The sequence below is a fragment of the Balaenoptera borealis genome (genome assembly GCF_965194805.1).
Source record: "Balaenoptera borealis genome assembly, chromosome: X".
Taxonomy (NCBI): Eukaryota; Metazoa; Chordata; class Mammalia; order Artiodactyla; family Balaenopteridae; genus Balaenoptera; species Balaenoptera borealis.
The window spans coordinates 124,659,680-124,686,987 of record NC_138881.1 but is presented as its reverse complement, the minus strand read 5'-3'; the positions used below and the strand labels follow the sequence as shown (position 1 = coordinate 124,686,987).

General features: G+C 44.0%; 1 protein-coding gene across 1 annotated transcript in view; it reads right to left on the bottom strand.

Annotated features, from left to right (window-relative positions):
* LOC309620099 (uncharacterized protein) overlaps positions 1–21,671 on the bottom strand; it is a 79,313-nt gene extending 57,642 nt beyond the window's left edge. Inside the window, exon 1 of the mRNA XM_082376194.1 lies at positions 21,304–21,671. The gene's annotated coding sequence lies outside the window, so the exon portion shown is untranslated. The remainder of the gene's footprint in view (positions 1–21,303) is intronic.
* Between the last annotated feature and the right edge of the window lie 5,637 nt (positions 21,672–27,308).

The following is a 27,308-nucleotide window of genomic DNA, read 5'->3' as shown; positions in this document are numbered from 1 at the left end:
AGAAGGCAGTAGCCCCTGTACTCTAGCTCAGGAAATTCCTCTCCACTCAGGAAATTCCTCTCCTTCAAACTTCCCTGTGCGTCGGCTCTGCTGGCTCCCTAAAGCACTTGGCTTTGTATTCTATCTCCCCAGCCTTCTCTGGCTCCGTGTCAGGCCACTTGCCTTATTTCTGACCTGCTATTCCCTCAGTGATCCCAATCTTTGCTGTCCCCCAACACTGGGCAAGAGGTTCCATGTCTATGGCTCCCACCCAACTGGGAAGGAAGACCGAATTATCTGTATGATGCATTACAGTTCTTAGAACACTTTCATGTCCACTGTCCACTAACTGGCATTCTTGACACCACCCTGAGAGCTTATAAATGAGCAAAGATATTATCTCCACAAAGCCTCATTTGGCAGATGAGGAAACAGGTTCAGAAAGAATAAGTCCTCAGCACAAGGGCATATAGCTAGCCACTACGCATGCCCCTGCTATGGGGGCTGGGATTCTGGGTTATTTCATCAAGCCAGATGCACGTTTGCAAGGAACTGAATACTACTAGGCTGACTACTAATAACAATAACAATCTCACCTTAGATTCACATGCAGCTTTGCTTCTCAAAAGATCTCAAGGACATTTTTCACCTTTCGCCTAATTATCTCTTTCTGGCTCAAAAATTCGCAACAGCATCTCTTCTCCCTCACTGTCCATCTCATAATTTTAACTTGAATTTATCCTACAAAGTCATTGACTGCAAAGTGTTATAAGGCTGTTTGTTAACTGGCACACAGTGGGTGAGTCTGGACACAGCAGTTTCCATCCTGAGGGATGGGCCCAGGTAGGAAAACCTGGCCCAAGAAATGCCCACAAAGACTTTGTAGGCTCTAACTGGAAATTGGCTGGGGTTGGGATAGACCAAGCTGGGGAGATCCAGGACCCAGAGACCAGATAGGCCCAGGAAGGCTCTAAGGGTAGGATCTCCAATGACATATGAGAAGTAGAGGCTAATAGGCAGCATCAGGAAGGCCTGGAAGTGAGTAACAGGGCAATGTCCCCACAGAGCAGATGGAGACAACTTAAGAGGGTCTTGTAATAAGCAGTAGACAGAGGTCCAAGCAAGGCGGGCAGCAGCTTCAGTGAGAGCCAGTAGCAAGCAACAAGGGGCTGTGCTGGACAGTACGGAGGAGGCATTGTGGAGTCTCAGACACAAGCTATAGACAAAGATCTCTGCAGGCTGATGCGCAAATCCAGAGAGGTCTGGCAGTGGCCAGGCTCAGACCTGAAGACTGAAAAGAGCAGCAGAATTCCAGTTTTCAAAGGACAAGGACACCTAGTACGAAGCTAAGGCAGGGGCCTAGGCTCTCTGGTAAAAGAAGAGTGGGTAACAGACAAACAATGAGCTCCTGGGCGTGGAGGAGAAGGCAAGGGGTTGGCCACGGGAAGATATCAAGAATCGATTTATTAGGACTGAGGCACAGAGTCTGAGAAGAACTCACAGCTACGCTGCCTCAATGACCCTGGGCCCTTTACGTCTCCCTTGAATACAGACAGGATGGGGCTCAGAGCCTTGCTGAGTGCGGCGATGGCCTACCTCTGGAGGCCACATAGGCCCAGCTGTGGGTAAAGGAGGTAAAGGAGAACTGAAAGAGCATGAAGCCAATAACCGATCTCCTTATAGGGCTGGGGGAGTGGAGACAGCACCTCCCTGACCAGAGGAAAACCTGCAAGAAAACCCCCACTCGTACATGTCACCACCTCCCTGATCCAGGGATCTCGTGATGTGACTCTCTCTTTCTCATTCCACAGGGTGTCAGTAAGTACCCTCCAGAGCCAAAGCAGGGAGAAACTTAACCCTAAATATTCCAGAAGCCTAGAATGGGAGAGCTGGAACAGTTCAGCTTCCAGCACTAAAAATATGGGGAACCTGAGACCCAGAGTCCCTTTAGAGACCTGCCTAAGATCGCATAGTGATTTAATAACAGAGGCTGGGACTCAGGTCTCCTAACTCTGCCCGAAGTTATTTCCATTAAATCCCAAAGATGAATATTCCAACACCGGTACAAATCCGAAGATAGCTTTATGGTAGCCCAATTTCCATCCATGCCTTGGACAATCAAGCTGATTTATCTCATTTGGTTTCAAAACACACATTTATAGATGTAGATCAATAGGGAGTAGGGAGACTTCAGCAGCCATTATATATAATAAATTAACTTTCCTTCCATAGCCTGACTTACACTGTCATTTGAAAAATAAAGGAAATACCTACAATATGCACCTCACCACAAAGTGTGCTATATTTAGTAAATTTCAGTAGCATGTTAATCTCAAAATTCCAGTATTTCCCTGTTGCTATAGTTATGGCATCTGGTTAAATCAGAGTTCAGCTGCTTTGGGCAATGCTAACACTGATTCCAGCCAACTTTGTGCTTTGTTTCTAATGTACTATGAGGAAAATGGGAGCAAAACACTCACTTTCTCTCCTACCCCTTCCCAGGAGCAAAGCCCCTTAGCTAGTCTGGGTTAAACAACATATTGACTCCCCAGCTAGCACCAATACAACTGGAACCAGTGAGTCCCCAGGCACTGATTAGATGATGCAAGCAGCTCCAGGTCTATAGTGGGGAGTTACTGTGCTCTGGACGTGCTAATATGCCAAAGCTATAATCTGCTCACCCAGAGAATTTTGATGCCTAGTATACAGTTGTCCCCCGGTATCCACCCCCACCCGCAGATACCCAAATCCGGGGATGCTCAAGTCCCTTATATAAAATGGTGAAGTACAGTCTGCCACTTGTATCCATGGGTTCCACATCCTCAGCATACACGGAGGGCTGACTGTGGCTGGATGTTTGAGTGTCAATTCCTTTTACAAACATATGCCATTTGAGGATTCCTGGACAGGACAAAATGTGGGCTTTTAAATAGAGTCATCACTTTGAGCCACACAGCCTTCCATTTTTGAATTTTCATTTTGAACTCCTATTATTTGAGAGCTTCTTTTGCTTGCTTTTCAAGACAAGTTGTCTTACGTAGGTTTCTTAGGTCTAAACACTGGGCCCATTAATGGGCTCTAACCTCTCTACATAGGTCTCTATTGCCCTTACTCTGAATAGTGACTTGGTCTCCAAATGTTATTCTGAACATTTACGGCCATCATAAACACACGTGACAGAGTATTTTCAAAGTGTGACAATAAAATCAATATCATATAAATTATGGCATGGATTTGAAATGGCAGGCCATCCTTTAGGATTGAAACATAGAGTTAGGCCCATTTTTTAAAAGGGCACTTAGCAGGTTTTTTATAATCCTTTCTCGCAGATGTTAATTTTCCCGTGTACGTTTCACGGGTACATATTTTCTGGAAACTATAATCTGTATCTGAGTTTAAATGGACTTTTCAAAAAACCATTCATACACAGATACTGAGACTATTCTACTGATGTCTAAACATATTGGTGATGGATACTTGTGAAGAAGTTCTGATAGCAGACTCTTGAATAACCCTACAGAAGCATGTTTTCAAAATGGTCCCTCCTTTCTCTGCCTATCTTGGAGTGGGATGCCCTCTTGATGGACCAACATGCACTGGTTTCTGGTAAAATGACTATAGAGCTTATGCACTGTGCTACATTCATTTCGTCTGGGCTGGCAGACACAACTATGATAAATGACTCTGCCTTTGAGATTGAAGATTATCATCTGGTCACGCTGGTAAGCCCTCACTTGGCTCTGAAAGTCCGTCACAGAGACAGAACCAGGGGCAGGACATCTTCACACAAGGCCAGTGGCTCGTCTCAGTTACTGTAGCTTCCACCTGGAAGCCCTCAGCTTGAGAGGGACCTAGATTCATGGGAGGTCTGCTACTGTGAACTTTTGGGGGACTACATAAATATGAAATCTGGAGACTGGCACCCTTTATTTTTTTTTTCAAATAAAAAATATCCACGGAATGCCTTCAGAGTGTGTGCCATGTCTCTGATACCCCGGAATCTTAGCAATAGCTCCCGATTTTCAACACTTGAAAATTCATGTACACTGCTCACACGTCAGGAGGCATTCTACCATTTTGAATTTCTATTTATACTGATATTGCAACAGTATGATTACAGGGCCTCAGTAGTTTCATCACACAATAATATGCACTATTGGCCAATTTTTCCATTCCTATTTCTAAATGTCTTACCAACATTCCCATGTTATTAAAACATTCAGTGTACAAATTCTTGCCCTAATGGGGACTTATCCTCACTGATGTTCACATCAATTCAAAACTCAAAGTGACATGAACTGCTAAGTCTTTGGTGAATGTGGCAGGGGTGCTTTGGAGAGCAATACAAGAATCTCAAAAACTTTCTCATATAATTACACACCCTTTGAAATATATTTCAGAGTGAAATATAATTTGTTGACAGTGATTAGAGAGAAGATAGTAAAAGAGTATCCTTTATTAGCTGGCCCTTGCTTGCCTTCCAAATTAAGGGAACACATGGTAGAGAAGAAAAGCACTGAATTAGAAATCAGAAGTCCTAGGTTAGTCTTGGCTCTGCCAATGACCAGCTGTGGGACATTGGGCATGTCTCCTGCCCCTTCAAACCTCACTCTTCCCATCTGTAAAATGATGGACTTGGAACGGCTCATCTCTAAAGGCCTTTCCTACTCCAGAGTCTGTGCTTTCCTAACATTTTCATTCTGCAAGTCATAGTGAGAGTTATCTCCCGTTTTCTGATATCCATGCTAATGGCATCACTACCAACCCTAACCGATTCAAGGCTTAAGCTTCTGAAATCGTGTTACCAGACTGGTCTTTATTACCTCTTTCTCAAATACTTCCATATTATTCCTTTCCAAGTTGACTTTAATACGAGGTTCCTTTCATTGAGCTTATCTGGACCAATAAAAAATCACAAGGGAAGAAACTGACACACTTTACTCCACAGGAAGCCTTTTGTGCCCTCTCGAATGATAGATGGGTAGAAAACAATGTCAACCAGCTGAAGGAACTTTAAATGTTTACTCTAGACAAGAGAAGACATAGAAGTATATGAAAGCTGTTTTTAAGTATGTGAAGAGCTTTCACATTGGCAAAGGATTAGCCTTGGCCCGTGTGGCCCCAAGGAATTTAGTCTAGGACCAAGTAGTAGAAGATACTAGCTGATGGATTTTGGTGCAGCCTAAAGAAGGACTTTTAATAGAACAACCTGTAGATGAAGTAAGCTGCCATGAGATATAATGGGCACCCTGTCACTGGACGTATTCAAAGAAGAGCCAGACCATCACATGTAGGGATGAAACCGAAGGTACTTAGTTAGCCTAGGATAGCTGACCTTTGCGGCCCCTTCCAACTCTGAAATTCTGTGGGCTCATTTCTACCCTCACCCCCCTCCTCCATCTTCCACCCTCTCATTTCCTCCACTTCCCTCCCCAGCCACCCCAAGTAGTCAGTCAGGTCATCTAAGTGCACTCCTCCTCTCTATCCCCACTGTCCCTGCCCAGGCTCAAGCCCCCATCCTTTCTCACTTGGGACCTAACAAAAGAAACAGCTGGTAACTGGTACCCCAGCTTGCAGTCCCTCTCCCTCCGTCGGATTTCCACACTGCTGCCATGATAATCTAAAATTTTTAAAATTGGCAACATCACTTCCATACTTAAAGCTCTCCAGGGCCCTCCTGTTATCTTACAGGAAAAAAACCCCCAAATTTCTTAGCATAGAATGTGTCTTTCAAAGCCTGTCTTTCGCCTACTTTTCCAGCCACACACTTCATGCCTTAGTCAAAATGGACTCTTCACCTTTGTCAGAATACGCCAGGGCACTTTTGCAATTCTGCACTCTTCTGATATTTTTTTCCCTCTGCTTCGAATGCCCTTCCCTCTCTTGCCTATCTGAGAAACTCCCATACAACCTTCAAAGTCTAGCCCAGTGTTCTGTAGGGATTTATCACCTCCCCAGACAGAACTAATTGCTCCTTTATCGGTATGATGCTACCATTTTCTAAATACCTCAACACATCTTACTCTCTGAAGATGCATTTGGTGAACTGTGCATGTGGCCACGTCTAGAAACAAAGAATGCAGATGTGCCCTAAATGAATTCCCAATCGACTGGATTTAATCTTCTATGTGGCACTGCTGAGTTTGTAAACTATTTAGCTTCTTCAATAATACTTCTTTATGCTTTGGTTTCAATTCAATTTCTAGACGCTGAGGACGGAAAGGCTTTATTATTATGACTTTTTCTGAGAATTTTAAAACATTAGTTGCCAGAGCATCCTGAGGAGAAAGATGTTGTTGTGAAGAAAAATGCAAATGGCTTGCTCATGGAATGCAGTGAGTCAGTGGCAGATGAACAGGCGTAATTTAATTTTGCAGGGTTAGACAACACAGAATGGAAATAGAAACTAGAAATGCTTTTCTCTTTCTAAACGATGAATTCTACTTCTTCCTGTTCCAGATAAGGGTCTTACTAGGTCAGGGCAGCAGGTTGAGAGCAGGTGAGAAGTAGAGAATGATGAAGCCACAACAGGGTAGCAGAGAGAGATGATTCCAGAGAAATGAACAGAAAGCAAAAGGACGCAAACTGGTGAGCAAAGTCAGATGATAAGCCCCAAGACCTTGCAAACATCTACATTTATGCTTATGTGTGTAAGACTCACTCTGGAGGGAACCCCAAGAAGGTGGCTGTACCAGTTGCCTCTGGAGGAGGGAACTAGGGGACATAGGATCACTAGGAGAAGGGGACTTACATTTCACTTAATATGCTTATTTTATTTGCATTTTTATCATGTGTTTTCTTTTACAACAAAAAAGCATATAATAAGGATAGACGTCAGCGACTGTGAATAGTGAAAATGTTGAAGGAACAGCACAAGGTACTCACAGGCCAGATAAACCAGCAAGGCTGTCCTACCTAAGCAAACAAGGCAGGCCAGAGAACAAGTCAAGGCCCCTGCCCTTGACCCTGACCCTAAGGGCAGTGCTGCCCAAACTGCAGGTACCTGTATTTATTCCCTTCCTACCTTGCTGCAAATTAATTCCGAGCAAGCCTGATCTAGATGCCTACAGGTCTAGCTGAAAATACCTTGCTGGGGCAGAACATGAGAGAGGGAGCAAATGGAGTTTCCTGGCAGTGTGATGGTTAATTTTATGTGTCAAATTGACTGGGCTATCAGATGACCAGATATCTGATTAAACATGATTTCTGGGTGTATCTGTGAGCGTGTTTTTGGAAGGTATTAGCATTTGAATGGGTAGACTGAGTAAAGAAGACGGCCCTCCCCAATGTGGGTGGACATCATCCAAGCCAATGAGGGCCTGAATAGAACAAAAAGGCAGAGGGAGGTTGAATTCAATCTCTGCCTGACTGATTGAGCTGGGGCATCAGTCTTCTCCTGCCTTTGGTTCTCCTGGTTCTCAGGCATTCAGACTCGGACTGAAATCTACACCATTGGCTTTCTGGTTCTCAGGCCTTCAAACTACACCTCCGGCTTTATCCAGGTCTCCAGCTTGAACGTGGCAGATTGTGGAACTTCTCCTATTGATTCTGTTTCTCTGGAAAACCGTACTACAGACTGCTTTGATAATTGGGTTCTTCAGTGTACATTATGTTCTTGCATATGCTCTTGAAAAAGGTCTGATAAAATTTTCTAAAAATCTATTGCGACAATGGTCACTTAAACAATGATGGCTACTTATGCCCTATATGTTGACTCAATCCCATCTTAGTGACAGATACAATACATGCCATGTGACCAGAGTCCAGAAGCTCTGGTAATAGTGTGGTCAAGGCCAGCCCTAGAAGGAAATCACCATCACCATCTACAAAAACACCCTAAAAGAAAATGATGTACTGAAGGGAAAGGCATCAATGTCTGCTTTGAATACAAAAGTCAATACACCATTATGGAACATGTGAGGGAACTGCCTTTTTCTTAGCAATTACATGGCAGGCACTATAGTTAAAACACTCTACCAAGTTGTGATTATTACCCCCATTTTTACAGCTGAGAAAATTACGCTCAGAGAGATAAAACTAGCAAGTAGAAGAGTCCCTTCAAAGCCAATTATGTCTGATTCCAAAGACTATGCCTTTTTTGTTCTAAGAAACCAGGATCTGGAAATCACATTCTGTGCAGGAAAAGCCAATACTGGAAGGAGAATCTACCAGAACCGATCAATAGAGCTGTCAGCTAGGTCCACCAGAAGGTGGTAGAGGGCAAGGCGTGTCTGCTCAGGACAGGTCTAGGACATGGTCCCCAGTCAAGGGCTGCCAAAAATTATTCCAAAGGACGGGACATGGGCAGCAGGATACTGAAATTCATCCATCAAGAGGGTCATGATAGCTGAAGTCAAAGGTTAACAAGGGAGAAGACCAAACCTTGATGTGAGAGGTACCATCTTGCAGCTCCAGACATCAGACTGACCCAGGGATAAACAGAGGCAAGCATAATCTGGCTGGCAAGAAAGGGGTTGGACTGGGCCCAGATGTTGGCTCTGCCCCCATTGTTCCTTATGGAACAGGATCATGGCCCGGCTTGGTAAAGTCTTAGGGAGGGCTCTAACAATAAAAAAAAATGACATTCTGGTGACGTAAGTTTATCCACATGTTCAACTAATACACCACCACCATTCATTCATGTACTTACTAAACATTTATGGAGGTGCTATTATATACTAGGCACCATGCCAACAACAGGGACAATGGCACAGTCCCTATCACCACCTGTGTGGCTCAGAGTTGGGCATTTTTGGAACACTCAGTGCATTTGGAATGATTCTTTCAATATCTGCCTTCACCTGGGAGAGCCATGTATGTCGGGAGAGACATGTATCTGGGAGCGGGAAGGCAGTTGGAAAATCAAAGATTACAGTAAAATATGATAAGTATAATAATGATGGAGATAAGCCAGGGGTAGGGGTGGCTAAGGGAGATCAGAGGAAGACATCTAAATCCAACTGGGATAAGGACGGTCAAGAAAAGTTTTCCAGGAAGGAGGGGCTCCTCACACTGAATTCTGAAGAGTAAGTAGAAGTTAGCAAAATAAAGAAGAGGGGGAACTGTCCCAGTGGATGGAACAGCAATGCCAGTATTCTGACTGAACAAGCCTAATAATTAGTAATCACTTAGCAAACCCTCATCTCAGTCAAACAATTGGATTTTAGCCAATCAGAATGCTGGAGGCCGCTGCGGTGGACACGAGGCTGTGCACCACGCCCTGTGAGCATGTGCTAGCCAGCAGAGTTGGCTGGTTTTTCTGGTGCAATATGGAACACTGAGCAAGGGGTAGGGGGCGTCACAGGAACTCTCCAGGAGAACACAGGGGAACAACCCTAGGCTCTCTGCCGCTTAGTCATGAAACGGCAGTCCTATACAACTCAACAGGCTTTCTAGTCATTTCTTCAAGGTGGCCTGGATTGTTTGTTGACCAGTTTGCTTCCTGCTCCAATGGCATATAATCTTCTCAAGGAGAGCAGCTCTGTCTGTGGTGTTAAAGATATCTGCCAAGTCATTGCTATTTCTTTCATTGAGAAGTGGAATGTAATCACCTCCCCTTGAATCTGGGTTGGCCCTTAGTGTCTTACTTGACCAAGAGAACACGGTGGAAATGACTTTCTGGGACATCAGAGGCTGGGTCATAAAAAGCCATGAATCTTCCACCTGGATCACTAGAACACTTGCTCTTAGAGCCCAGAGCTTCCACGTGAGAACACCAATCGCACTGAGACCCCATGCTGGGTGTAGGTGCTCTGGCTGGCAGGACCAGCTGAGCCTAGCCTTCCAGCCATCCGCCAAGGCACCAGACATATGAGTAAAGCTGTGGTGATGGGCTCACGAGACCGGCCCATCTTCCAGCTAAATACTGTTGAGTGAGCTCTGTCAATGACAAGAATCACCCAGCTGAGCCCTGAATGAATTCCTGAATTATGGAATATTGTAAAATGGTTGTTGCATCGAGCCACTAAGTTTTGAGGTTGGTTTATTGCATAGCAATACACAAGAGGGACACTGTCTCAGTCACCATGATATCCATGGTGCTGGCACTGCGTCTGGCACATAGTCGACCTCTAGCCCTCTGGTACATATTCGTTGACCAAAGGAATGAGTGCTAGAGAGAAGAATAAGAGAAAGGGATACCAGAGAAAGATAAAAATGACTTACAAGTGGCAGTTGTTATGCGTTTAGAGAACTTCAGATAAATGAGTATACTTTTCTAAATAATATGGCACCTACTCTGGGAAGCTAAGCAAAATAGACAGTTAAATTCTCCTGGGGTGGCAGGGGCGATCAGGAAGTAACAACGGAGACTTTATCCCATGTTCCCTACCTTAAAATCCAGCTGTCCAGTGGCTTTCCCTTTATCCCCAGATCTCAGGTTTTTCCAGTTCTCATGATACGGACCTAGTCCAGTTACAGTTAATATGCTTTTCCTTCTCTTCACTTATAAGACCTTTGCGCTTTCCTGGAAGTGATTAACTCCAAAAAGACAAGCTAGAAACTTGGAGCAAGAGATTAATTACCAAAACGAACACACTTCCAAGTTTGGCTTCAGAACTAGGCCCACCTTGCAAAGTATACACACAGACTATGCCTCCCATTGGAGATATCTGGACTTTGATTCTAAATGTAACTAGGTTTTACTTCCCTTACTTTTAATTGCCTGAAGTTTAGCCTGAAATTCAATCAGTAGACTATTGTTTTCTGCTTCCTGGGAAGCAAGTCACAGCTGAAAGGACTGCTGGGGGAGAACTGGGTGGGGTTATAAATCTGAATCTTGGCGTGACTTTTATGAATTTTCTTGCCCATTTTACTCACCTCTTTCTGGCTCTGATGTTATCAGTAATTTCCCGAGACAGAGAAAACCCAGACTTCCTTAAAGATTTCAACTACCTGCTTCAGCAAAATCCGAAATGGGGGGGGGGGGAAGACTAGCTGCTCCACAGAAACCCCCCTCCTGTGTTTGTGTCCAAGGAGAGGCACACAAAGAAAACACACTGGCAGGCCGCTTTCATTTCCGCCTTCCTCTAGTTGGCTGAGAAGCAAAGCCTGTGGTGATTCTGGGCAGCCCACCCCAAAGCCAGAATGGACAGGACGCTCTTACAGCCAATGACGACACATTAAGAGAGAATATTAAGCTTCTTCTGATGTAGTCAAAGGCATGAGCTATCCGGCACCAACAAAACAGATGAGGAGCTGTGCAAAGGGCAGACTAGAAAGCAGCCTTATTTTAATTTTCTCATCAAGTCCAGAGTTTTGCCTGCTCAGTGTTAGTTTCCAAATGGCACACATGTTAAAAGATCAAACCTGGCTTTTTCTACCTACCAGTGAACTCGGAGACAAGAAACCTGGGCTCTAGTCCTGCCTATGCTATTGACTGACTCTGTTTTTCCAGACCAGCCCCTTCCCCTCTCCTGGGCGTAAGTTCCCTCATCTGCAAAACAAAGAGCATGGACAGACAGTATTTACGGACTGGAAGCGACAAACGCAGTCAAATGTTCATTATCCAAGAGCAGATTCTCATGAGTGTAGATTCTCTGTGGGTCACTTTGCCTTCAACCTTATGGATAGTGCCACTTCTGATGAGCACCTTCCCCGCTTAATTAAGGCTCTGCTGCCATTTCAATATCTTCTTTACTTTGTATTCGGAAATGTCCTTTGAAATCCACACACTTAGTGACTCCTATGTTGTAAAGGAAGTCTTAGAGAGCAATGCTTATCTCATTCTAAGAGACCTAACAGATGAGGAGCATATATTCAAATGTAAGCACAAAAGCACAATCACCAAATAATAGGGACTGCATATTAAAATGGCCACTATGTGCCAAGACTTTACATGGATCATTCTAATGCTTACGACAGCAATAAAGGTACCAGCGACAGTTGTTGATGAGGGCCACATGCTGTGCTGGACACTCTGAAATATATACTTTCTGACAGCAAACACTACATAGCACGTACCGCCTGCCAGGCCCTGTTCTAAGTGCTCCATGTATATTAATTTCTTCAATACTCACACCAACTCCACACGGGAGGAGATATTCTTAACCTTGTGCTACAGATGAGGAAACCAAGGCACAGAAAGTTTAAGTAACTTGACCAAGGTCACAGAAGTTAATAAATAACAGAGCTAGGAACCAAATCCAGAAAGTCTAATTCATACAACCCTTCAAGGAAGATAATGTCCTATGCCCATAGGGAGGCTTTCAGCTGTCCATTAACTGACAAATTAACCTCAAAACTCCACTGGCTTAACATTACAACAGTTCGTTCTCACTAATGCTACACGTTCATTGCAAGCTGGAGAGGCTCTATGCTCTTCATGGTCACTTAGGGACTCTGACTGAGGAAGGCTCTGCCACAAGTAGTGCCGCCAGCTGCCACAGCAGGGAGAAGAGAGCACACAGAGATGGCACACGTGCTCTTCTCTGCTTCAGCCGAGAAGTGACACAGGTCGTTTTCCCTCATAGTCACTAAGTATGTGGATTTCAAAGGACATTTCTGAATACAAGGTAAAGAAGATATTGAAATGGCAGCAAAGCCTTAATTAAGCAGGGAAGGTGCTCACACAGTCCCACCTAACTACAAGAGGACTTGGAAGTTAGTCTTTCACACTCCCAGAAGGGAAGAAGCAGATGTTAGTAAACACTAGTAGTGTCTACCACAAGCTGCAGGTATCACAACACCCAACTAAAAGTTCCACTCCATACCTTATGGAAACCAGCATTCTTATAACAGAGAAGAAGAAAATGGCTATTGGACAGGTAACCAACAGTGTTCATCATACACCCTCATCTTAAGATGAAGAACCCGAGACTTAGAGAGGTTTAGTAACACACACAAGGTCATTCAACAAGAAAGTAACAGCCTGAATTTGAACCCTGGTTTGACTCCAAAAGTCTGTATTGTTTTTACTCCAGCAAACTGCCTCACAAAGGAAGAAAGAAAATGTTTCGTGATCATCTACCACTCAGGGTTATCCACAGTGGTCCACAAAGTCAGAAGAGAGAACTGGAGCTCAAGCTGGCTATGGACCACCACTGCATCATACAGAAGTGCAGATGTCAGCACTGGAAGGGGCTCTCAGGCAAGAGACCAGACCACCTTTCGCCGCATCAGCACTTTTTCAGATACAGAAACTGTGACCCATCAAGTGAAGTACTTTGTCCACAAGTACCTGGACTATGACAAGATAGGTCTACTATAGCATTTGTGTCAGCCAGGGTCCTGGCAGCAATCAGAGGACACATTCAAAAAGTATAACTGAAGGTGTGGGCAGGGCAAAGGGGACCAAGGGATTGTGCAGCAGGCCCGAACCAGCAGCAGGGAAAAGCTGTTACCATCCTAGTCCTGAAGCGGGAAGGAGAACAGAATCTGGTAAAAACTGAGGTTGTTGGAAAGGGACAACCCAACAGAAGGTGTGGCACAAAATAGAGGAACACCATCATTGCCAAATGTGACCTGGCAGAGAGGGAGCTGGAGAAATAAATATCCAGACCTCTCTTTCCTCCCAACTCTCTAATCCTCCTCCCTCCCCCACTGATACTTCCCATTGGCCAAATCCACTGGAAGCCAAAGGTCAAGGAAGCCTGGGTGATACAGTCCATAGAAGTCCATTTCCAGGGGCCCAGAGCAGGGGAGATAAGGGTAAAAAGGGGATCTGAAGTGTTAAACTGAGACTATACATTATAGCAACTTTCCTTTTTATTTATCGATTCATTTGTTTACTTATTTACCATGTTCAGTGTCAGAAAGTGCTAAATACATTTTAATTCCCATCAAAATTCAAGTTTGTCTTTGAAATCTGGCAGTGAAAGCATGTCACCTATCCAAGTATAATGCTATTTTTATTTAGAAGATCAAGGGTATATTTTAAGGCCATGTTTAGTTCAGCATGAGGTAAAGAAAACTACATTTTAACCACAGCTTGACTTCTCGTTAAACATGGCAGATTGACCACATATGATTATCTCTCTCTCTCTCTCTCGAAGCCCCATTAAAACAACAGTAAAGAAATTAAAACAAAACAATGAGAGAGAGAGAAAAGAGAAGAGAGAGAGGTGTACAAGTCCACACAAACTAAGAAAACAGGAAAGGAGACCTTAGTGGATGAGAACTGTCAACACATTTTTTGAAGATGGGAAGTCAGTGGAGGAGTGTGTATCAGTTTAGAAGAGTGAAGGAAATGCCAAAGAAAAGTGAGCCAGTTAGCCCCAAGAGAATTCTGGGAAGCCTTAGGACTTAAAAATACCAGGTACCACAGACGTTAGGGGTAAGATACAGGAAAACAGGAATTGAAAATATGTACGTGGAGGAGTAGGTTCCCACATTTCCTTCATCCCATGCAGCTAGCCAGGCAACTGTTCCATCCACCCTTTTTGTGCCCGGGAAACAAAAGCTGTAGTCTCTGAAGACACTGGATCAGACACACTCGGGGCACTAGGAACACTGGGTATAGTAGAGGGTGGGATGGGGCACATGACAGAAAATGGAGGGATTAAGTGAAAGTCTATATATGGAATGGCAGGAACCCAGCCAGCCTACCCCCAATCCCAAAATACGTGCAGGCAGGCTAAAGGATTCTATCCTTGAATAAGTAAAGGTCACTAGAGGAAATTCCCCTGTATACTGACATTTGGATGTCCTCCCACAAAAAGGCAGTCGCTGCCCAATCACTCTACAGTGAAGCCACTAGTTGGCAAGCTCTGCCTTTCCATCCAACACTTCCACTCAGCTTTTGAGGGCTCAACTCTTAAATATGAATTGACAGCCAAGGATCACAAGACATTTGAGGAGAGCCTCTAAAATGAGAGAATGGAAGAAAAGTTTATATGTATTTATATATATTTATATATACAAATGTGTATTTTTATGTATTTCATATATATATATATATAAAGCATGAAAGGACGCTATGAGAAAGAGATAGAAAACAAGGCATTGATGGATATTGAACATATGATAATCAAAATGAAAAAAAGAGTAGGAAGATTAAAATAGGGAAATCTCTCCAAAAGTAGAACATAATAAAGACCAAGAGAGAAAAAGATAAGAAAAGTAGAGGAATAATCACGGAGGTCTAACATCCAAATAATTGAAATTTCAGAAAGAAGAAAGAGGGGAGAAAATTATTAAAGTAATAATACAGGAAAATTTCTCAGATACTAAGGACATGAATTTCCACATTGAAAGGGCAAAAGGAAGGGCCAGAAAAGATGAATGCATAAAGATCTACACCAACTCACATCATCATAAAATTTCTGAATAATATGGGTTAAAAGAAAATCCTAAAAGCTTCTAGAGCTGTATAAGAAAAAAAAAAAATCCTATACAGAAGATTAGGAGACAGACTGGCAGCAGACTTTTAAATAACAACATTGAAAACTAGGAGACAATGTCTTCAAAATTCTGGGGGAAAAAATCAACCTATAATTTTATATGTAGCTAAACTATCTACTTCATATGATGAATTATATAATTTTGCCTTTAGGAGAATTATATTTCCATGCTCATTGACACCTGGCTTGGCCATAAGATTTGCTTTGGCCAATGAAATGTGAACAGAAGTGACACATGCCAATTCTGAGCAGCAGCACTGAGAGTCATCACTGGTTTTGTCAGTGCTCTTCTTCTTCTGCTGTGAGAACTGCTTTTCCCAGAAAGGGGCTTCTTCCTCAGCCTGGGTCCAAGAATGAAAAATACCAAGAGAGAGCTGCGGCTGACCCATGAAGAACAGAAGACATGAGTAAGAAAGAACTTGTTGTGTAAACCATTGAGGTTTTAGAATAATTTACCACCACAGCATAACCATTAGTCAGTAAAAAGCTGACTAATACACTTCCCATACGCCTTTACTTAGGAATCTACTAGAGCATGTGCCTCAACAAAACAAGTGAGTAAACCAAAACAGAGGGAGACTCTGGACCCAGAAAACGAGGACTCAAACACATGAAACTGGTGACAGAAAGTCCTAGGATGATACCTGTGCAGCAAGCCTAGAGAGCAACTAGCCCAGACTGAAGCAGGAGGCTGGAACACTCCAGGAAACATTAAAATTGATATATTATCTGATAGTTTTTAGTATTTAGAAAATAATACTGAGAACCATTTGACAAATCTGATGGATGTTGTAGAGAAACTAAGGAATAAATACAAAGAAAACTAGGCAAATAAAAATTAAGCAATTATTGACCCTAGGGAAAATAAAATATTATTTAAAAAAGGACAGGTAAGCTTAATGCATTGGCTTACCAGTGGACAATATTTACAAAGCTATAATAATATAAACATTGAATACCGATTTTGAAGAAATATGCAATTTACTTATATTAGGGCAATAGGGGAGGGAAGATGGAGGGATTCTGGAGCAGTCGTTAGGGCTGTTCACAAATATTCCAGGGCATCTCCTTCCAGGCATGTGGTAGGACTGCCCTTTCTGGCCTTCTTTAAAATTAACTGTGGCCCTATGGTTTCCTTCAATCAATAAAACATGAGGGAAACCGACTTGTGACATAACTGGGCAGAAGCTTTGAGAGCCGGTATGTAGTCACCCTGTTATTTGCAGAGATCATGGAATCAGGTGTTGTGATGGAGACTCCATCAGCCTAGAGGACCAGCGTAAGCCAGAGGTTCCCTAACCACCTAGGGTGAACATGTAGCAGGAGCAAGAAATAAACTTTTGTTGTATAAAGCCACCAGTAATTAGGAGTGGTTTGTTTGCAGCATAAACTAGCCAAGCATGACTATGAGGCAACTAGATTCTCATCTACCATTACAGGAAGTCAACAAACAACATCTAAAATAATGAATCAAGTAATCACAGTAAAAACATATAAAATATGAAGGTAAATACCACAGGCAATAACTAAAACGGTTAAAAAGTGGTTGCTCCAAAGGAGCAGGCTTAAGAGGGAGCAGTGCTGGCCTGATTGTTTTTGTTGTCTGTGTTGTTACAAGCCTGATTTTTTGAAAAAAATATTTGTACTATTACCTTGATAACAATAATTTTAAACCATTCTATATATGCATATTCGAGTGGGGATCCAGTACAAGGAACAAGATACTGGTAGCAGCAGGGTTGTATGTGAATTTCCTGTCCAGTGCTTAGAATTCCTAACGAAGAAAACAGGGTCTAGCCTACATTGTTTTTAACAGAGAAACTCAATTACCATGAGACCCTTAAGACAGGTCCCTCTAGATTGAACACTGACTCTAGATATTTTGTAGGACTTTTACGCCCAGGATCATAATTCCAAAAGAAGCAATGATAAAAACAGTAGATATGGATGAATGAAGAGTTTTGATTCTAAGTAATCAGGGATACTTAGAATAAGTCGTCAGAAGGACTTGGAGATTGTATTATAAAATCATCATGAAAGTACACGTTTCTCCAAGGACTGAGGGGAAAAGCGCTCCCTAGGAGCATCTCTGTCACAATAGGACACCTGCCCAAGTGGACCCTGATACCTCGTCCTAGAGATATTACTTCCTCAGAGAGTTTCCCTGCTCATGTTTAGAGGAATTTGTACTGTGCTTCTGTAAAGGAGCAATACCTCTTACACTCCAATAGTGAATAAGGCAGCGCAGCCTAGGAAAGACCTGTGCATCTCACAGCAAAGTAACACAGAGATGAAGCAAGATGAATGATGGCTCATGGTGAAGCCCATTTCATCATCCAGAAGAGTCAGGAGACTCACCCAAAATATCCAACTCATCCAAAACATCAGGAGAGAGAAACCTCTAGTGAAAGCTGTGTTTCTATGTGTACTGCCACATCAATCCAACCATACTGCCTGTTATAACATGGCACCCATTTGGAAGATGGTGTGTTGGGAACAGGGATAGTACTTGTAGCTTTGGACCAGAGAGTAAGTTATATATGCCTGGATCAGGGTGTACTGTCAACAACAGCTCCTATCATGCCCAATGCATTCCTAAATGGCTCCATCTTTGGCTGCTCTTGCAAGCCTAGTCATTTGATCATGTCATGGCTGCTTGTGAACTGGAATCACATAAATGAACCAAATTGGTCCTTTATACCTGAATTGGATGTGAGATGTTCACACTGACCTTTAAGTATGGACTTCCATATGTTCTGGGACATGACAATATTTCAAGATGATAATGAAATCAAACTATAAATTTCTGACTGGGGAGTAGGTGCAAAAGTATCCAGCTCTACTATCCTTCCTTCCCAATCCTTCTTCCAAGACCAAATCTTCTCTCCCCTCCCTAAACTAAAGATACATCACATACATCTCTGACTGATGCAGAGCTGTAGCTCCAAGCCATACTGGATGCTCTAACCTCTGACTCACATGGTCCCTAGGGCTTAGGACCAGTTTTTCAGCGTTAATAGCTTTCTCTTCCACCTCCTGCTAAACTAAACAAAAGTTCTAAGAATGTCGACAAACTTGTTACTTTGATCCAACATCTTGAGTTCAGGGGATTCTAACGTGTTCTGAACGCTAAAAATCTCAACTCTTCAAAATCTGACCCAAATCTACCTTCCAGTCTTTTCTCCAGTAGCTTCCTGCCAACATCCACACCTCATTCCACTATGCTAGATTACTTGTGGCTCGGCGAACAACCCATGTATTTCTCTGCTGTCAACCTCTGCTCATGCCAGTGCCTTGACCAGGAATTTTCTACCCCACTCAGAGTGCTACAGCCATTTGTTGATGTATGTCTTTCTCTCCCACTAGACTATGAGACAACCTGAGAGTAGGGACTGTGCCCTTCTCATCTGTGCATTCCTGGCACCCAGCATAGCACGTAGCCCATAAGAGGTACTCGATTAATACGTGTTAAACAAATCTTAAAAGGCACCACAAACCATTCGCTGATTTCTTAAAGTAACAAATGTACCAACTGAAGCATACTACTCCACATGATGCTTCAGAACAGCCGATATCAAGGCTTACATACCCCATATATGAGCTAAAGAGCCTAAACAAACAAACTAACAAACAAACAGTGACCTCAGATCTCAAGAGAAAAAAAAAAAGGAAAACCTCACTTCTCAAAATACTACTTCAGTGTGGCCAGAAGACAGGAGGAAGCCTTTCAACTCCAAAAAAAAAAAAAAGGTGCAGTGTATATTCCTGGGCCCTCCATGTGTTCTGAGCTTGCAGCAAATGACTACTCCAGATAGGATTCTGTTTCTCACCTGGGCACTGAGAAATCAGAAGTCTGGCAGGAGAACAGAGCCATAGTTCTCTTAATTAATAGATCTCTGATGCTCATGGTGTTGAAACAGATGCAGAACAAGAGGAAACAAAACTTCCCCTCTCCCCTCAGCACAAAAGAGTGGCCCAGAAGTCCAGGTGGTCCATGACAACAGCGAAGGATAGTCCAGGAGTCAACTAAAAGACCAAACACCAACATTCACTACATGCACAAGGCAGAAATGCTACAACGGTTCCCTCTTACCCCCATGAATTGGTTTGAGGGCTTAAGCACAATACATGTCGTTAAGGACTTTTAAAGTAGATATGCTGTGGATAATCTACATAGGATGGAGATCTGGTTACTGTATAGATCAAATGCCACTCGATTTCAGACGTCACCAAAAAGTTTGGTAACATGTACATGTAGCGTAATTTTTAACCAAAAACCTGGAGTTCTGAAAGAAAAATGACACCTCCAAGCCTATATGGAAAGCGGCGGGAGGCAGGGGTAGAGAAAGAAGTATAGGAGAGAGGGGCAGCGTGTTGGTAGCAGTCAACAACGATTTGTGTAATTGAACTTGTCTGGCCTTCCTAAAGACCTTGACGTAAACCCAGGCACCAGCTGACAGAAGCAATAGCAATTCGAGTCCATTTGCCAGAAATTCTATGGGCAAAGAAAAAACATCACCTTTGGGCTGTAAAGAGGGACTTGGGCACAGTCACTATTAAGAAAACAAAAAAGAGAAAACTATTTTTAAAAAGATACATGACAGTACCTCTTTAATGATCATAATGTCCTCTGATGAAGGTGGAAGGTATTTGGAAAATAATCAATAACCTTCCCTAATAGTTTTTTCGGGGGGAAATGGTGGTAATCCTTTTGTTGGCTTCTCTTCAGCCATGCACCAGTGACATACGGCAGTTTCAAATTCCTCCCAATGACAATTCACCCTGGAGAGTCTATTTCACGCTGGACCACAGAGGAAAGAGAAAATTGTCAAAAAGCTAGGGCAGCCAGATTTTGCTAATAAATCTGGACAGTTAGCTGTTTGGTATCGCATAGCATTTTATCTCATAGGAGGCTGGCAGATCCCCTTGTGGCTTCTTCGGTTAATGCTTCCTGGAGACAGGAGGCAAGAACTGTGAGTGGGCTCACCCCAAGTGAACTGGGGGGTGTCCAGAGTGTCCCATGGATGTATAACCAGACTATGGGATAAGATAGACTATTGCCCATATTCTGCAGCAAAACTTTCATAGCAATAGTGGGGACTCCAAAGATTTCAATGCCAGGAGAGCAGGAAAAGGAGAACGAGCACAGGTCAAATGGAGGCAGAACTTGGAGAGCCACCGAGCTGTCCCCAAGGGGGCTGACCGGCCCTCCAAGTTACAAAGATCAAAAAACTACGACAAATGCAAGCTGGCTATTTCAGATGGCAGTCTGGTTAGGAAAGGCTGGGCAGCAGTGGCAGTAGTAGTCATCAGGCAGGTAGAAGCACCGTGTTCCCACAAGAGTTTACTTGAACTGGACCCTAGCTGGCAGCCAGGTAGCGAGACAGAGCCCAGCACCCCAGAAAAAGGCCTAGCAAAGCCTAGGCTGGATGTCAGAGCCCCAATCAAGCAGGACAGCCTTCAGTGGGTTCCTGGAGCTTGTCCCAGCTTCACCCACACCCTAATGTAAAAAGGGTGACTGCAGACTAATTAGCGCCCACGGGCCTCAGGGGCTCTTCCCAGGGGCACTTAGTACTTGAGTCATCAGACTACTTCCAGATGTTATCTACTGGGCAGCGGCGGGGGTGGGCTGGATTACTACTGGCCTGCCAAGGTCAGTCCTTAATGCTTCAGGCATTGGACGTCACTGAGTCTTCTGGCTGCGACCTTTAGCACCTACCCGTGATCGGGGCCGGGGCAACTAGAGTCTGACAATCAGATGGCAGGTCTGGAATGCAAGGTCTATTTCACCACTGCGCTCTGCCAACGTCATCAATCCACTGTGCAGGGCATCCAGTGCCATGTAAGGGAATGGAATTCAGCCTTTGATTCAGCAATCCAGGGCATTAGCTCCCATTATATCAATGTCTAAATGATACCAGTAGATAAAAATCTAGCATTAACATTTCAGTGTCAGTGGCCTCAGAGAGAGCTCCAACATACGTACCAGATGGATTCACTCTTTTAGATTTAGTTCCCTTCTCTCGGCAAACTCCTGCAACAGCAAAGGAGTAATTACTGCTCAGTGGAATACTGTACAGCGCTAGCCAAAAAATAAAGTCACATCAATTTAAACCAGTAAATATGAATTTTTGGAAGGGAAAAGAATTCTCTTTCCAGAGGCAATTATTTGTCTTTTCAGAAATGTTTGCCAATACAAAACCCTCCTCCCCCGCCTGTGGAACTCCAAAGACGAGAACCACAGGAGGGCATCTTCACCACTGGAAGGGGCTGGAAGACATTGGGCAGAGGGGCAAAGATGGCTTTACACGGAGCCTTGTGCATTGCTAAGGGGAGCACAACTTAAATCTAAAACTCATATGCAATGGAAAGCACACTCACAAAGGAAAGACAGCAAATGGTAGGATGACCATCATTTTTTTCATGTGGACTCCACTTGACAGACAAAAGATCACTTCCGCGTTCATTATCTCACTAGAGCCACCCAACATCTCTGCAAGGCAGGCAGGGAAAGGACTGTTAGACCCATTTTACAGATGAAGAAGCTGAGGTGTGATAGCAATTTAATGGACTTCACTTCAGACCTGCTTCTGTTCCACAACCGTGGCATCACCTAGGTGGCAGTGGATACAGAATGGCATCCTCATCCCTCCACTGGCCACCTCACCCCAACCACACCAGCTACTGCTCTTAATTCACTGAGGAAACTGCCTGTATCCTAGGTGTGGAGGCAGCTGTTCAAAGCCCTTTACACCCACATCCAACTGGCTCCCACTGGAGGCCGACAGCTGGTCTAATTGAATTGTCATTAGGCACTAGAGGCAGCACCTCCACCGTATACCTTCGACACAGAAGTCAACAGATGTGTCTCCCTAGCTACTCAAGAGTGTGCTTGGAACAGTTCGCTTTGATTCCCTTTTAAAGCAATAATGGCCCCACCACTACTACTCCCCCACACCACAAAGAGCCAGCAAGGCACGGCAGCGGCTTAGTACCCTGAGGACTCATGAACCACTCCCACCCTACCCCCATCCACATGGGCATTTAGGAAAACCTTCAACAGCATCGCTCTTACACTGGGGCAACAAGGTCCCTGCCCGAGGCCTCACACTTTACAGGGCCTTGCGCTGGCCCCACTCCAGCCTCACCACTGCCCATAGAGCAAGGAATCTATGGGGCCAAGGGGACTTGCCCACCCAACGTCTATGCTTCCCTCCTCTATGCCACTCTCAAACAACCCAAGACCTTGAAATTCCCTGCCCATGTGCCCCAAGCCTGTGTTCATGGCCTGGCAATCCTCTTCCCTAGTTTTGCTTTCCTGAGGATGGACCAAACCACAGATGGACACAACCCTAGGCCTGAGAGGTGAACGAGGGGTGGCCACTGAGCAGCTGTTACCCTTCTACCCGGTGATGTGATGAAGCTTGACCATGTGGGCTACAACAGTACTTCTCAAACTTTAATGTGCTTGTGAATCATCTGGGATCTTATTAAAGTCCACCCCTTGGTTAAGTAGGCCTAGAGTAGGCCCTGAGAGTTGACAGTTCCAATGAGTGCTTGGGTAATGCTGATGCTCTGGGCTGGGGTCCACACTTTGAGGAGTAAGGTTGGTGTCTATAGGCCTGTGTGGAGGGCCCCTCAGGGTAAGAGACAGAGCCAAGAGGTTGGAGAGAAGGGGGAGTTTGCAGTGAGCCTGTATTTTGCGCCCTTGCCCCAGGCCCACCAAAGTTAGGGGTGGCCTTGCCCTTCACCATGTCAAGAAGTATCAAGAGTATGTCAACATCTCTGAGCACCAAAGGAAAACAGTTAAGTGAGACATACCATTTGTCCCTCCTCCAAAGCCCCTACATCCTTCCCACCATCCCCTCCCATGCCAGAAACTGGGAGGCCATCTCCTGGGACCTGTCACAGTGACACATGTCATCAATTTTCAATATCAACCGCCCCCTTCCATGGATGGTCACGTAGTGTTTTACTATGCCACCATAATGTCTGGCTCTCAGAAGTCCGACCTTCCACTTTGCTTACCAGTGGTCGGTGTCAAAGACTGAAGATGTGGAATTCAAGTAAGCTGGAAACAAAATACTAGATTCTTAAAGACAACACATCTTCTACCAAGCAGTCCCACGTACTCCCTGGCCTGAGAGGGAGGGCAGGACACTTTAGGTAGACCTGACCCATCCACACTAACACGTAGTCAAGAAATCATAAAACCCCAGCCTCAGGCACTGGTCCACCAAAAAGTTACAGACAATCTATATTCACATTACCGCACCCACATGAGCAAGCCTGGAGTTTTTCCTGTCCTTTATCATTGTAAAGAGACAGGTAAAAACAAAAATAAACACAAAACCACAGAAATATTGTTTAATTGGAATATGCAAATGGGGGAGCAAACCACCAATGCATTCCTGAGGCACAGTTTTCAAAACTTTTTCAACGCGAAGTCACTTCAATCCAATGGTAGTGGTAGCCCGTATAAAACACATGAAAACAAAACTTCATATGGAGTATGAAATGGGGATGGGCAGCCCAGAGCCCTGTTTACTTGGGACCCATTGACAGATACACATGGAGGCACCCAGGGCAGCTCCTAGAAACGTCTAGTGCTCCCAAGTGCTCCCTTTGGAAATGATCACTGAAGCATAAGTCACTTTATTAAGATCAGATCAGACTTTCTTCCTAATCTCACCGATTAGCACTCAGGCACAAGAGAAGCAAAAAAAAAAAAAAAAAAAAGTTCAGATGAAAGAAGTTACAGCACAGTACACTGGTCCGGGGAGTGGATCACAGAGCTGCCAAATGCTCACTTGAGGAATACAGAGAGCTGGGTTTGAGTCCTAATTCTGCAGTTAACTCACTTTGTGACCTTAAATAAGGCCCTTCCCTTCTCTGAGCCTCAAGACATAGGACCCAGATGGCCTTTGTCCAGCTCTGACACTCTGGGATTTTGTGATTATTTCAGGATTCCATATTTAAGTGAAGATTCACGGTCATATCATCCATCACAGATAGATGCTAGCAGAAAATAAAGGAAACCTTTATGGTGTTCTGCTGGCACAGTTCTGTGCTTTCGTTCAGAAGCTCAAAGCATTTTAATAGCTTATTCTGTTGGAACCACAGCAGAAAAACAAAAAGGAAATTAATCTTGAAGATATCATATATCTGCAATCTTTGACTATCTCTTAGTAAGGCTCCAGCTACTTCTGCACATTGCCAGTCCTTACTGACTTCTGGAAGGAGGGACAGAAGATAGTGTTTGAGTCTTTGCAGGGAGGGAGGTGGTCTTTAGGGTATAAGACCAGGGAGGCAGCCAGCCCATCAGGAAGCATTTGCAGGAGTCTAAATAAGCGATAGAGAGGACCCGAACCAAAGTCATGTCAATGGAGGTGGAAAGGACAGCACAGGTCCAAGTGGCATTCAGGAGGATACACTCACAGGACTGGGTGCTGGGGTTGAGGAGAGAGAGGGAGAATGAATGCCAAGTATTTTACTTGGGTGATGACACGCAGGACAGTGCCATTATCCAAGCTATGACGCTGAGAAGGAAAAAGAGATTTGAGAGGCAAGCTGATGAGTTAAAGGTTGGAACGTTGACTGTGAAATGCCTGTGGATCGTCAGGTGGAAATGTCCAGTATGTCCGTGAGTATGCTGTTGTAAAGTCCTACAGGTCTCCGCAGGATCGAACGCAACCACGAGATTGTTCTGGAAGTCCTCAGCATACGGGGTCCCTGCCTCCTTGTAATTTTGCCACATTGTCTCGTTTATTCATTAAAATGTTTAGAGTCCCCTCCCCCAAATATCCAGAGTCCCTACTTACTTTGCTAGGCAAGGGGATATATGGGTGAATAAAAACAGACATGGTCTCTGCTCTCATCTAGCTTGTAGTCTCGCAGTAGAGACAATTAACAAGAAAAAATATATAGTTATCATTTTAAGTTGTGATAAATATTATGAAGGAAACAAATGGGTACAGTGATCAAAAATACCAGAGGGAAGAGGGGGGACCTCTCGAGAAGGCCTTTAAACCAACACTTGAAGGACATTCCTGGACAAGGTAATAGCACATGCCAAGACCTAGAAGCAGCAAGAATTTAGTCGCAAAGCTAGGACACCCACCTAGCTTGGGTTCTGTGGTATGCCTGGAATATTTGCTGCTGTTACTGATGTCTCAAAGATAGTAATAAAGTAGTACAAGAAGGCATGCTCATAAAATTATACCAAAGCCAAAGCACTTGATGCCTGTGACATGGTGTTTAACGATTTTATGTCGTCACTGATGGGACTGGCTGGATACAGATGGTTACATTAGTCAGATGTAATATTAACTTAAACAAAACTTTAAATAAAATTGTCACGGAACTCTGTATTCCATTACTAATAGCTCTGATTGCCTCAAATCACGCCAGCATGTGGAAGTCGCGCTCTGGGCAAAGTCACCATTCTGTATGATTTCAGTCAAACACTGTTATTGAGGAAGCAATACTTAAAATAACGTTCCTTTTAATGATTAAATAGAGGGTTGGCACAAACTACAGAACAGAAAAAAAAAAAAGATTCGATATAGCCACGGGGGAAGGGATAAGTAGGTTGTGTTTTGCAATTCCTTCCTGGTGGGTTTACAATTATTCCACAGCATGACAGCTAAAATGCCTAAGAAATCGCTTACCTGAACCTCAGTAATAATTAGTTTTCTATCCTTTGTATGTTCACCATGAGTTCTGTTGACCTCGCCATATGGAAAGTCTGAGTTTACCCATTTACAGTTCAAGTATTCATTCCTTGCAGGCAAGCAAAAGTGTGCTGGGGGGTGAACAGTGCCTGGCCAGCAGTGTGTGTTTTAACTAGGATGTTTAAGATGCATCAGTTGAATAATTAATGTATAAATCTTAGCTGGCTGGGTAAGAAAATGAAAACAAGCTTTACTGGGTATAGACATAGATTTAGCTCAAGTCTTTTTGCTTTTAAGATGAGATGTCAAAAAAGGCAAAAGATGGACTCCTCTTTGTAGTGCAATTAAAAGGGAAACAAATTGTGTTAATGTGTTTTGCTTGTGATTTGGCTGAAAACTGCGGTGCTTCAGTATTACAATTTAGGTGCGGGACAGCATGCCAGTGAAGAACTCACCGGTGCTCATCAACTACTCACCATTCGCTCGTTTGTAAAACCATTCAGAAATGTGTGGTCTGCCTGCAGTAAGGTATAACTAAAGCTATTCTTTGTAATTAAGGGCTATTTTTAAATTTACATTTTAAAGTCCACTGGCAGCCCTCATGTCTTTTGTCTCACGAGGGTGGGACCGACAGGGTGGGCCGTTCAGAAAAGGCCCTCAATCTAACCCCAGCCCTCAGCAAAGGAGCCATGTGTGATTCTGGCAAAGGACTAAAGGGCTCCAGCCTGCTGGTGGTGTTTGCGTCACTAGGGGGCTATCAGCCCCATCAGAGTCCCTGGAACACAGCGGCCCTCTGCTGTAACACAATACATAAGCTATTGCATCTGCAGAACTCTGTGCAGCTTGCTTTGTGCTATTTCCACAAATGCTAAATAGCCCAACAGAACACAGACTTTCTTCAACACTCCTGGCTCTGGCAAACAAGCTGGGGAAAGGATTTGACTATATAGAGTTCGATTTTGACTCTTGGGGTTTCCAGAGGTTCAGCTCAGATGTAGTGCTGAGGGTGTGTTTCTTTCCCTCAAGTCAAACAAGCTGAATGCCAAAGGCCACAGAATTGTTTTCCGTGCTTTAGAACTCAGAAGTGATGGGTGAACTGTACGTCTCTACCTCCTTGAGCCTCACTTTATATACAGGGAAACTGAGGCTCTGAAAGATTAGATGACTTGCCTAAGGTTTCCTGGCCAATTAGTGGCAGAGGACTGGCTAAGACCTGAGCTTTGTCCTCTCCCGGCGGGCCTCTTGCCAGCACACTCCATCACCCCCTAAAGCCAGCCTGCGAGAAAGTGTCCAGGCAGTGTGTCATGTGCAGTAATTT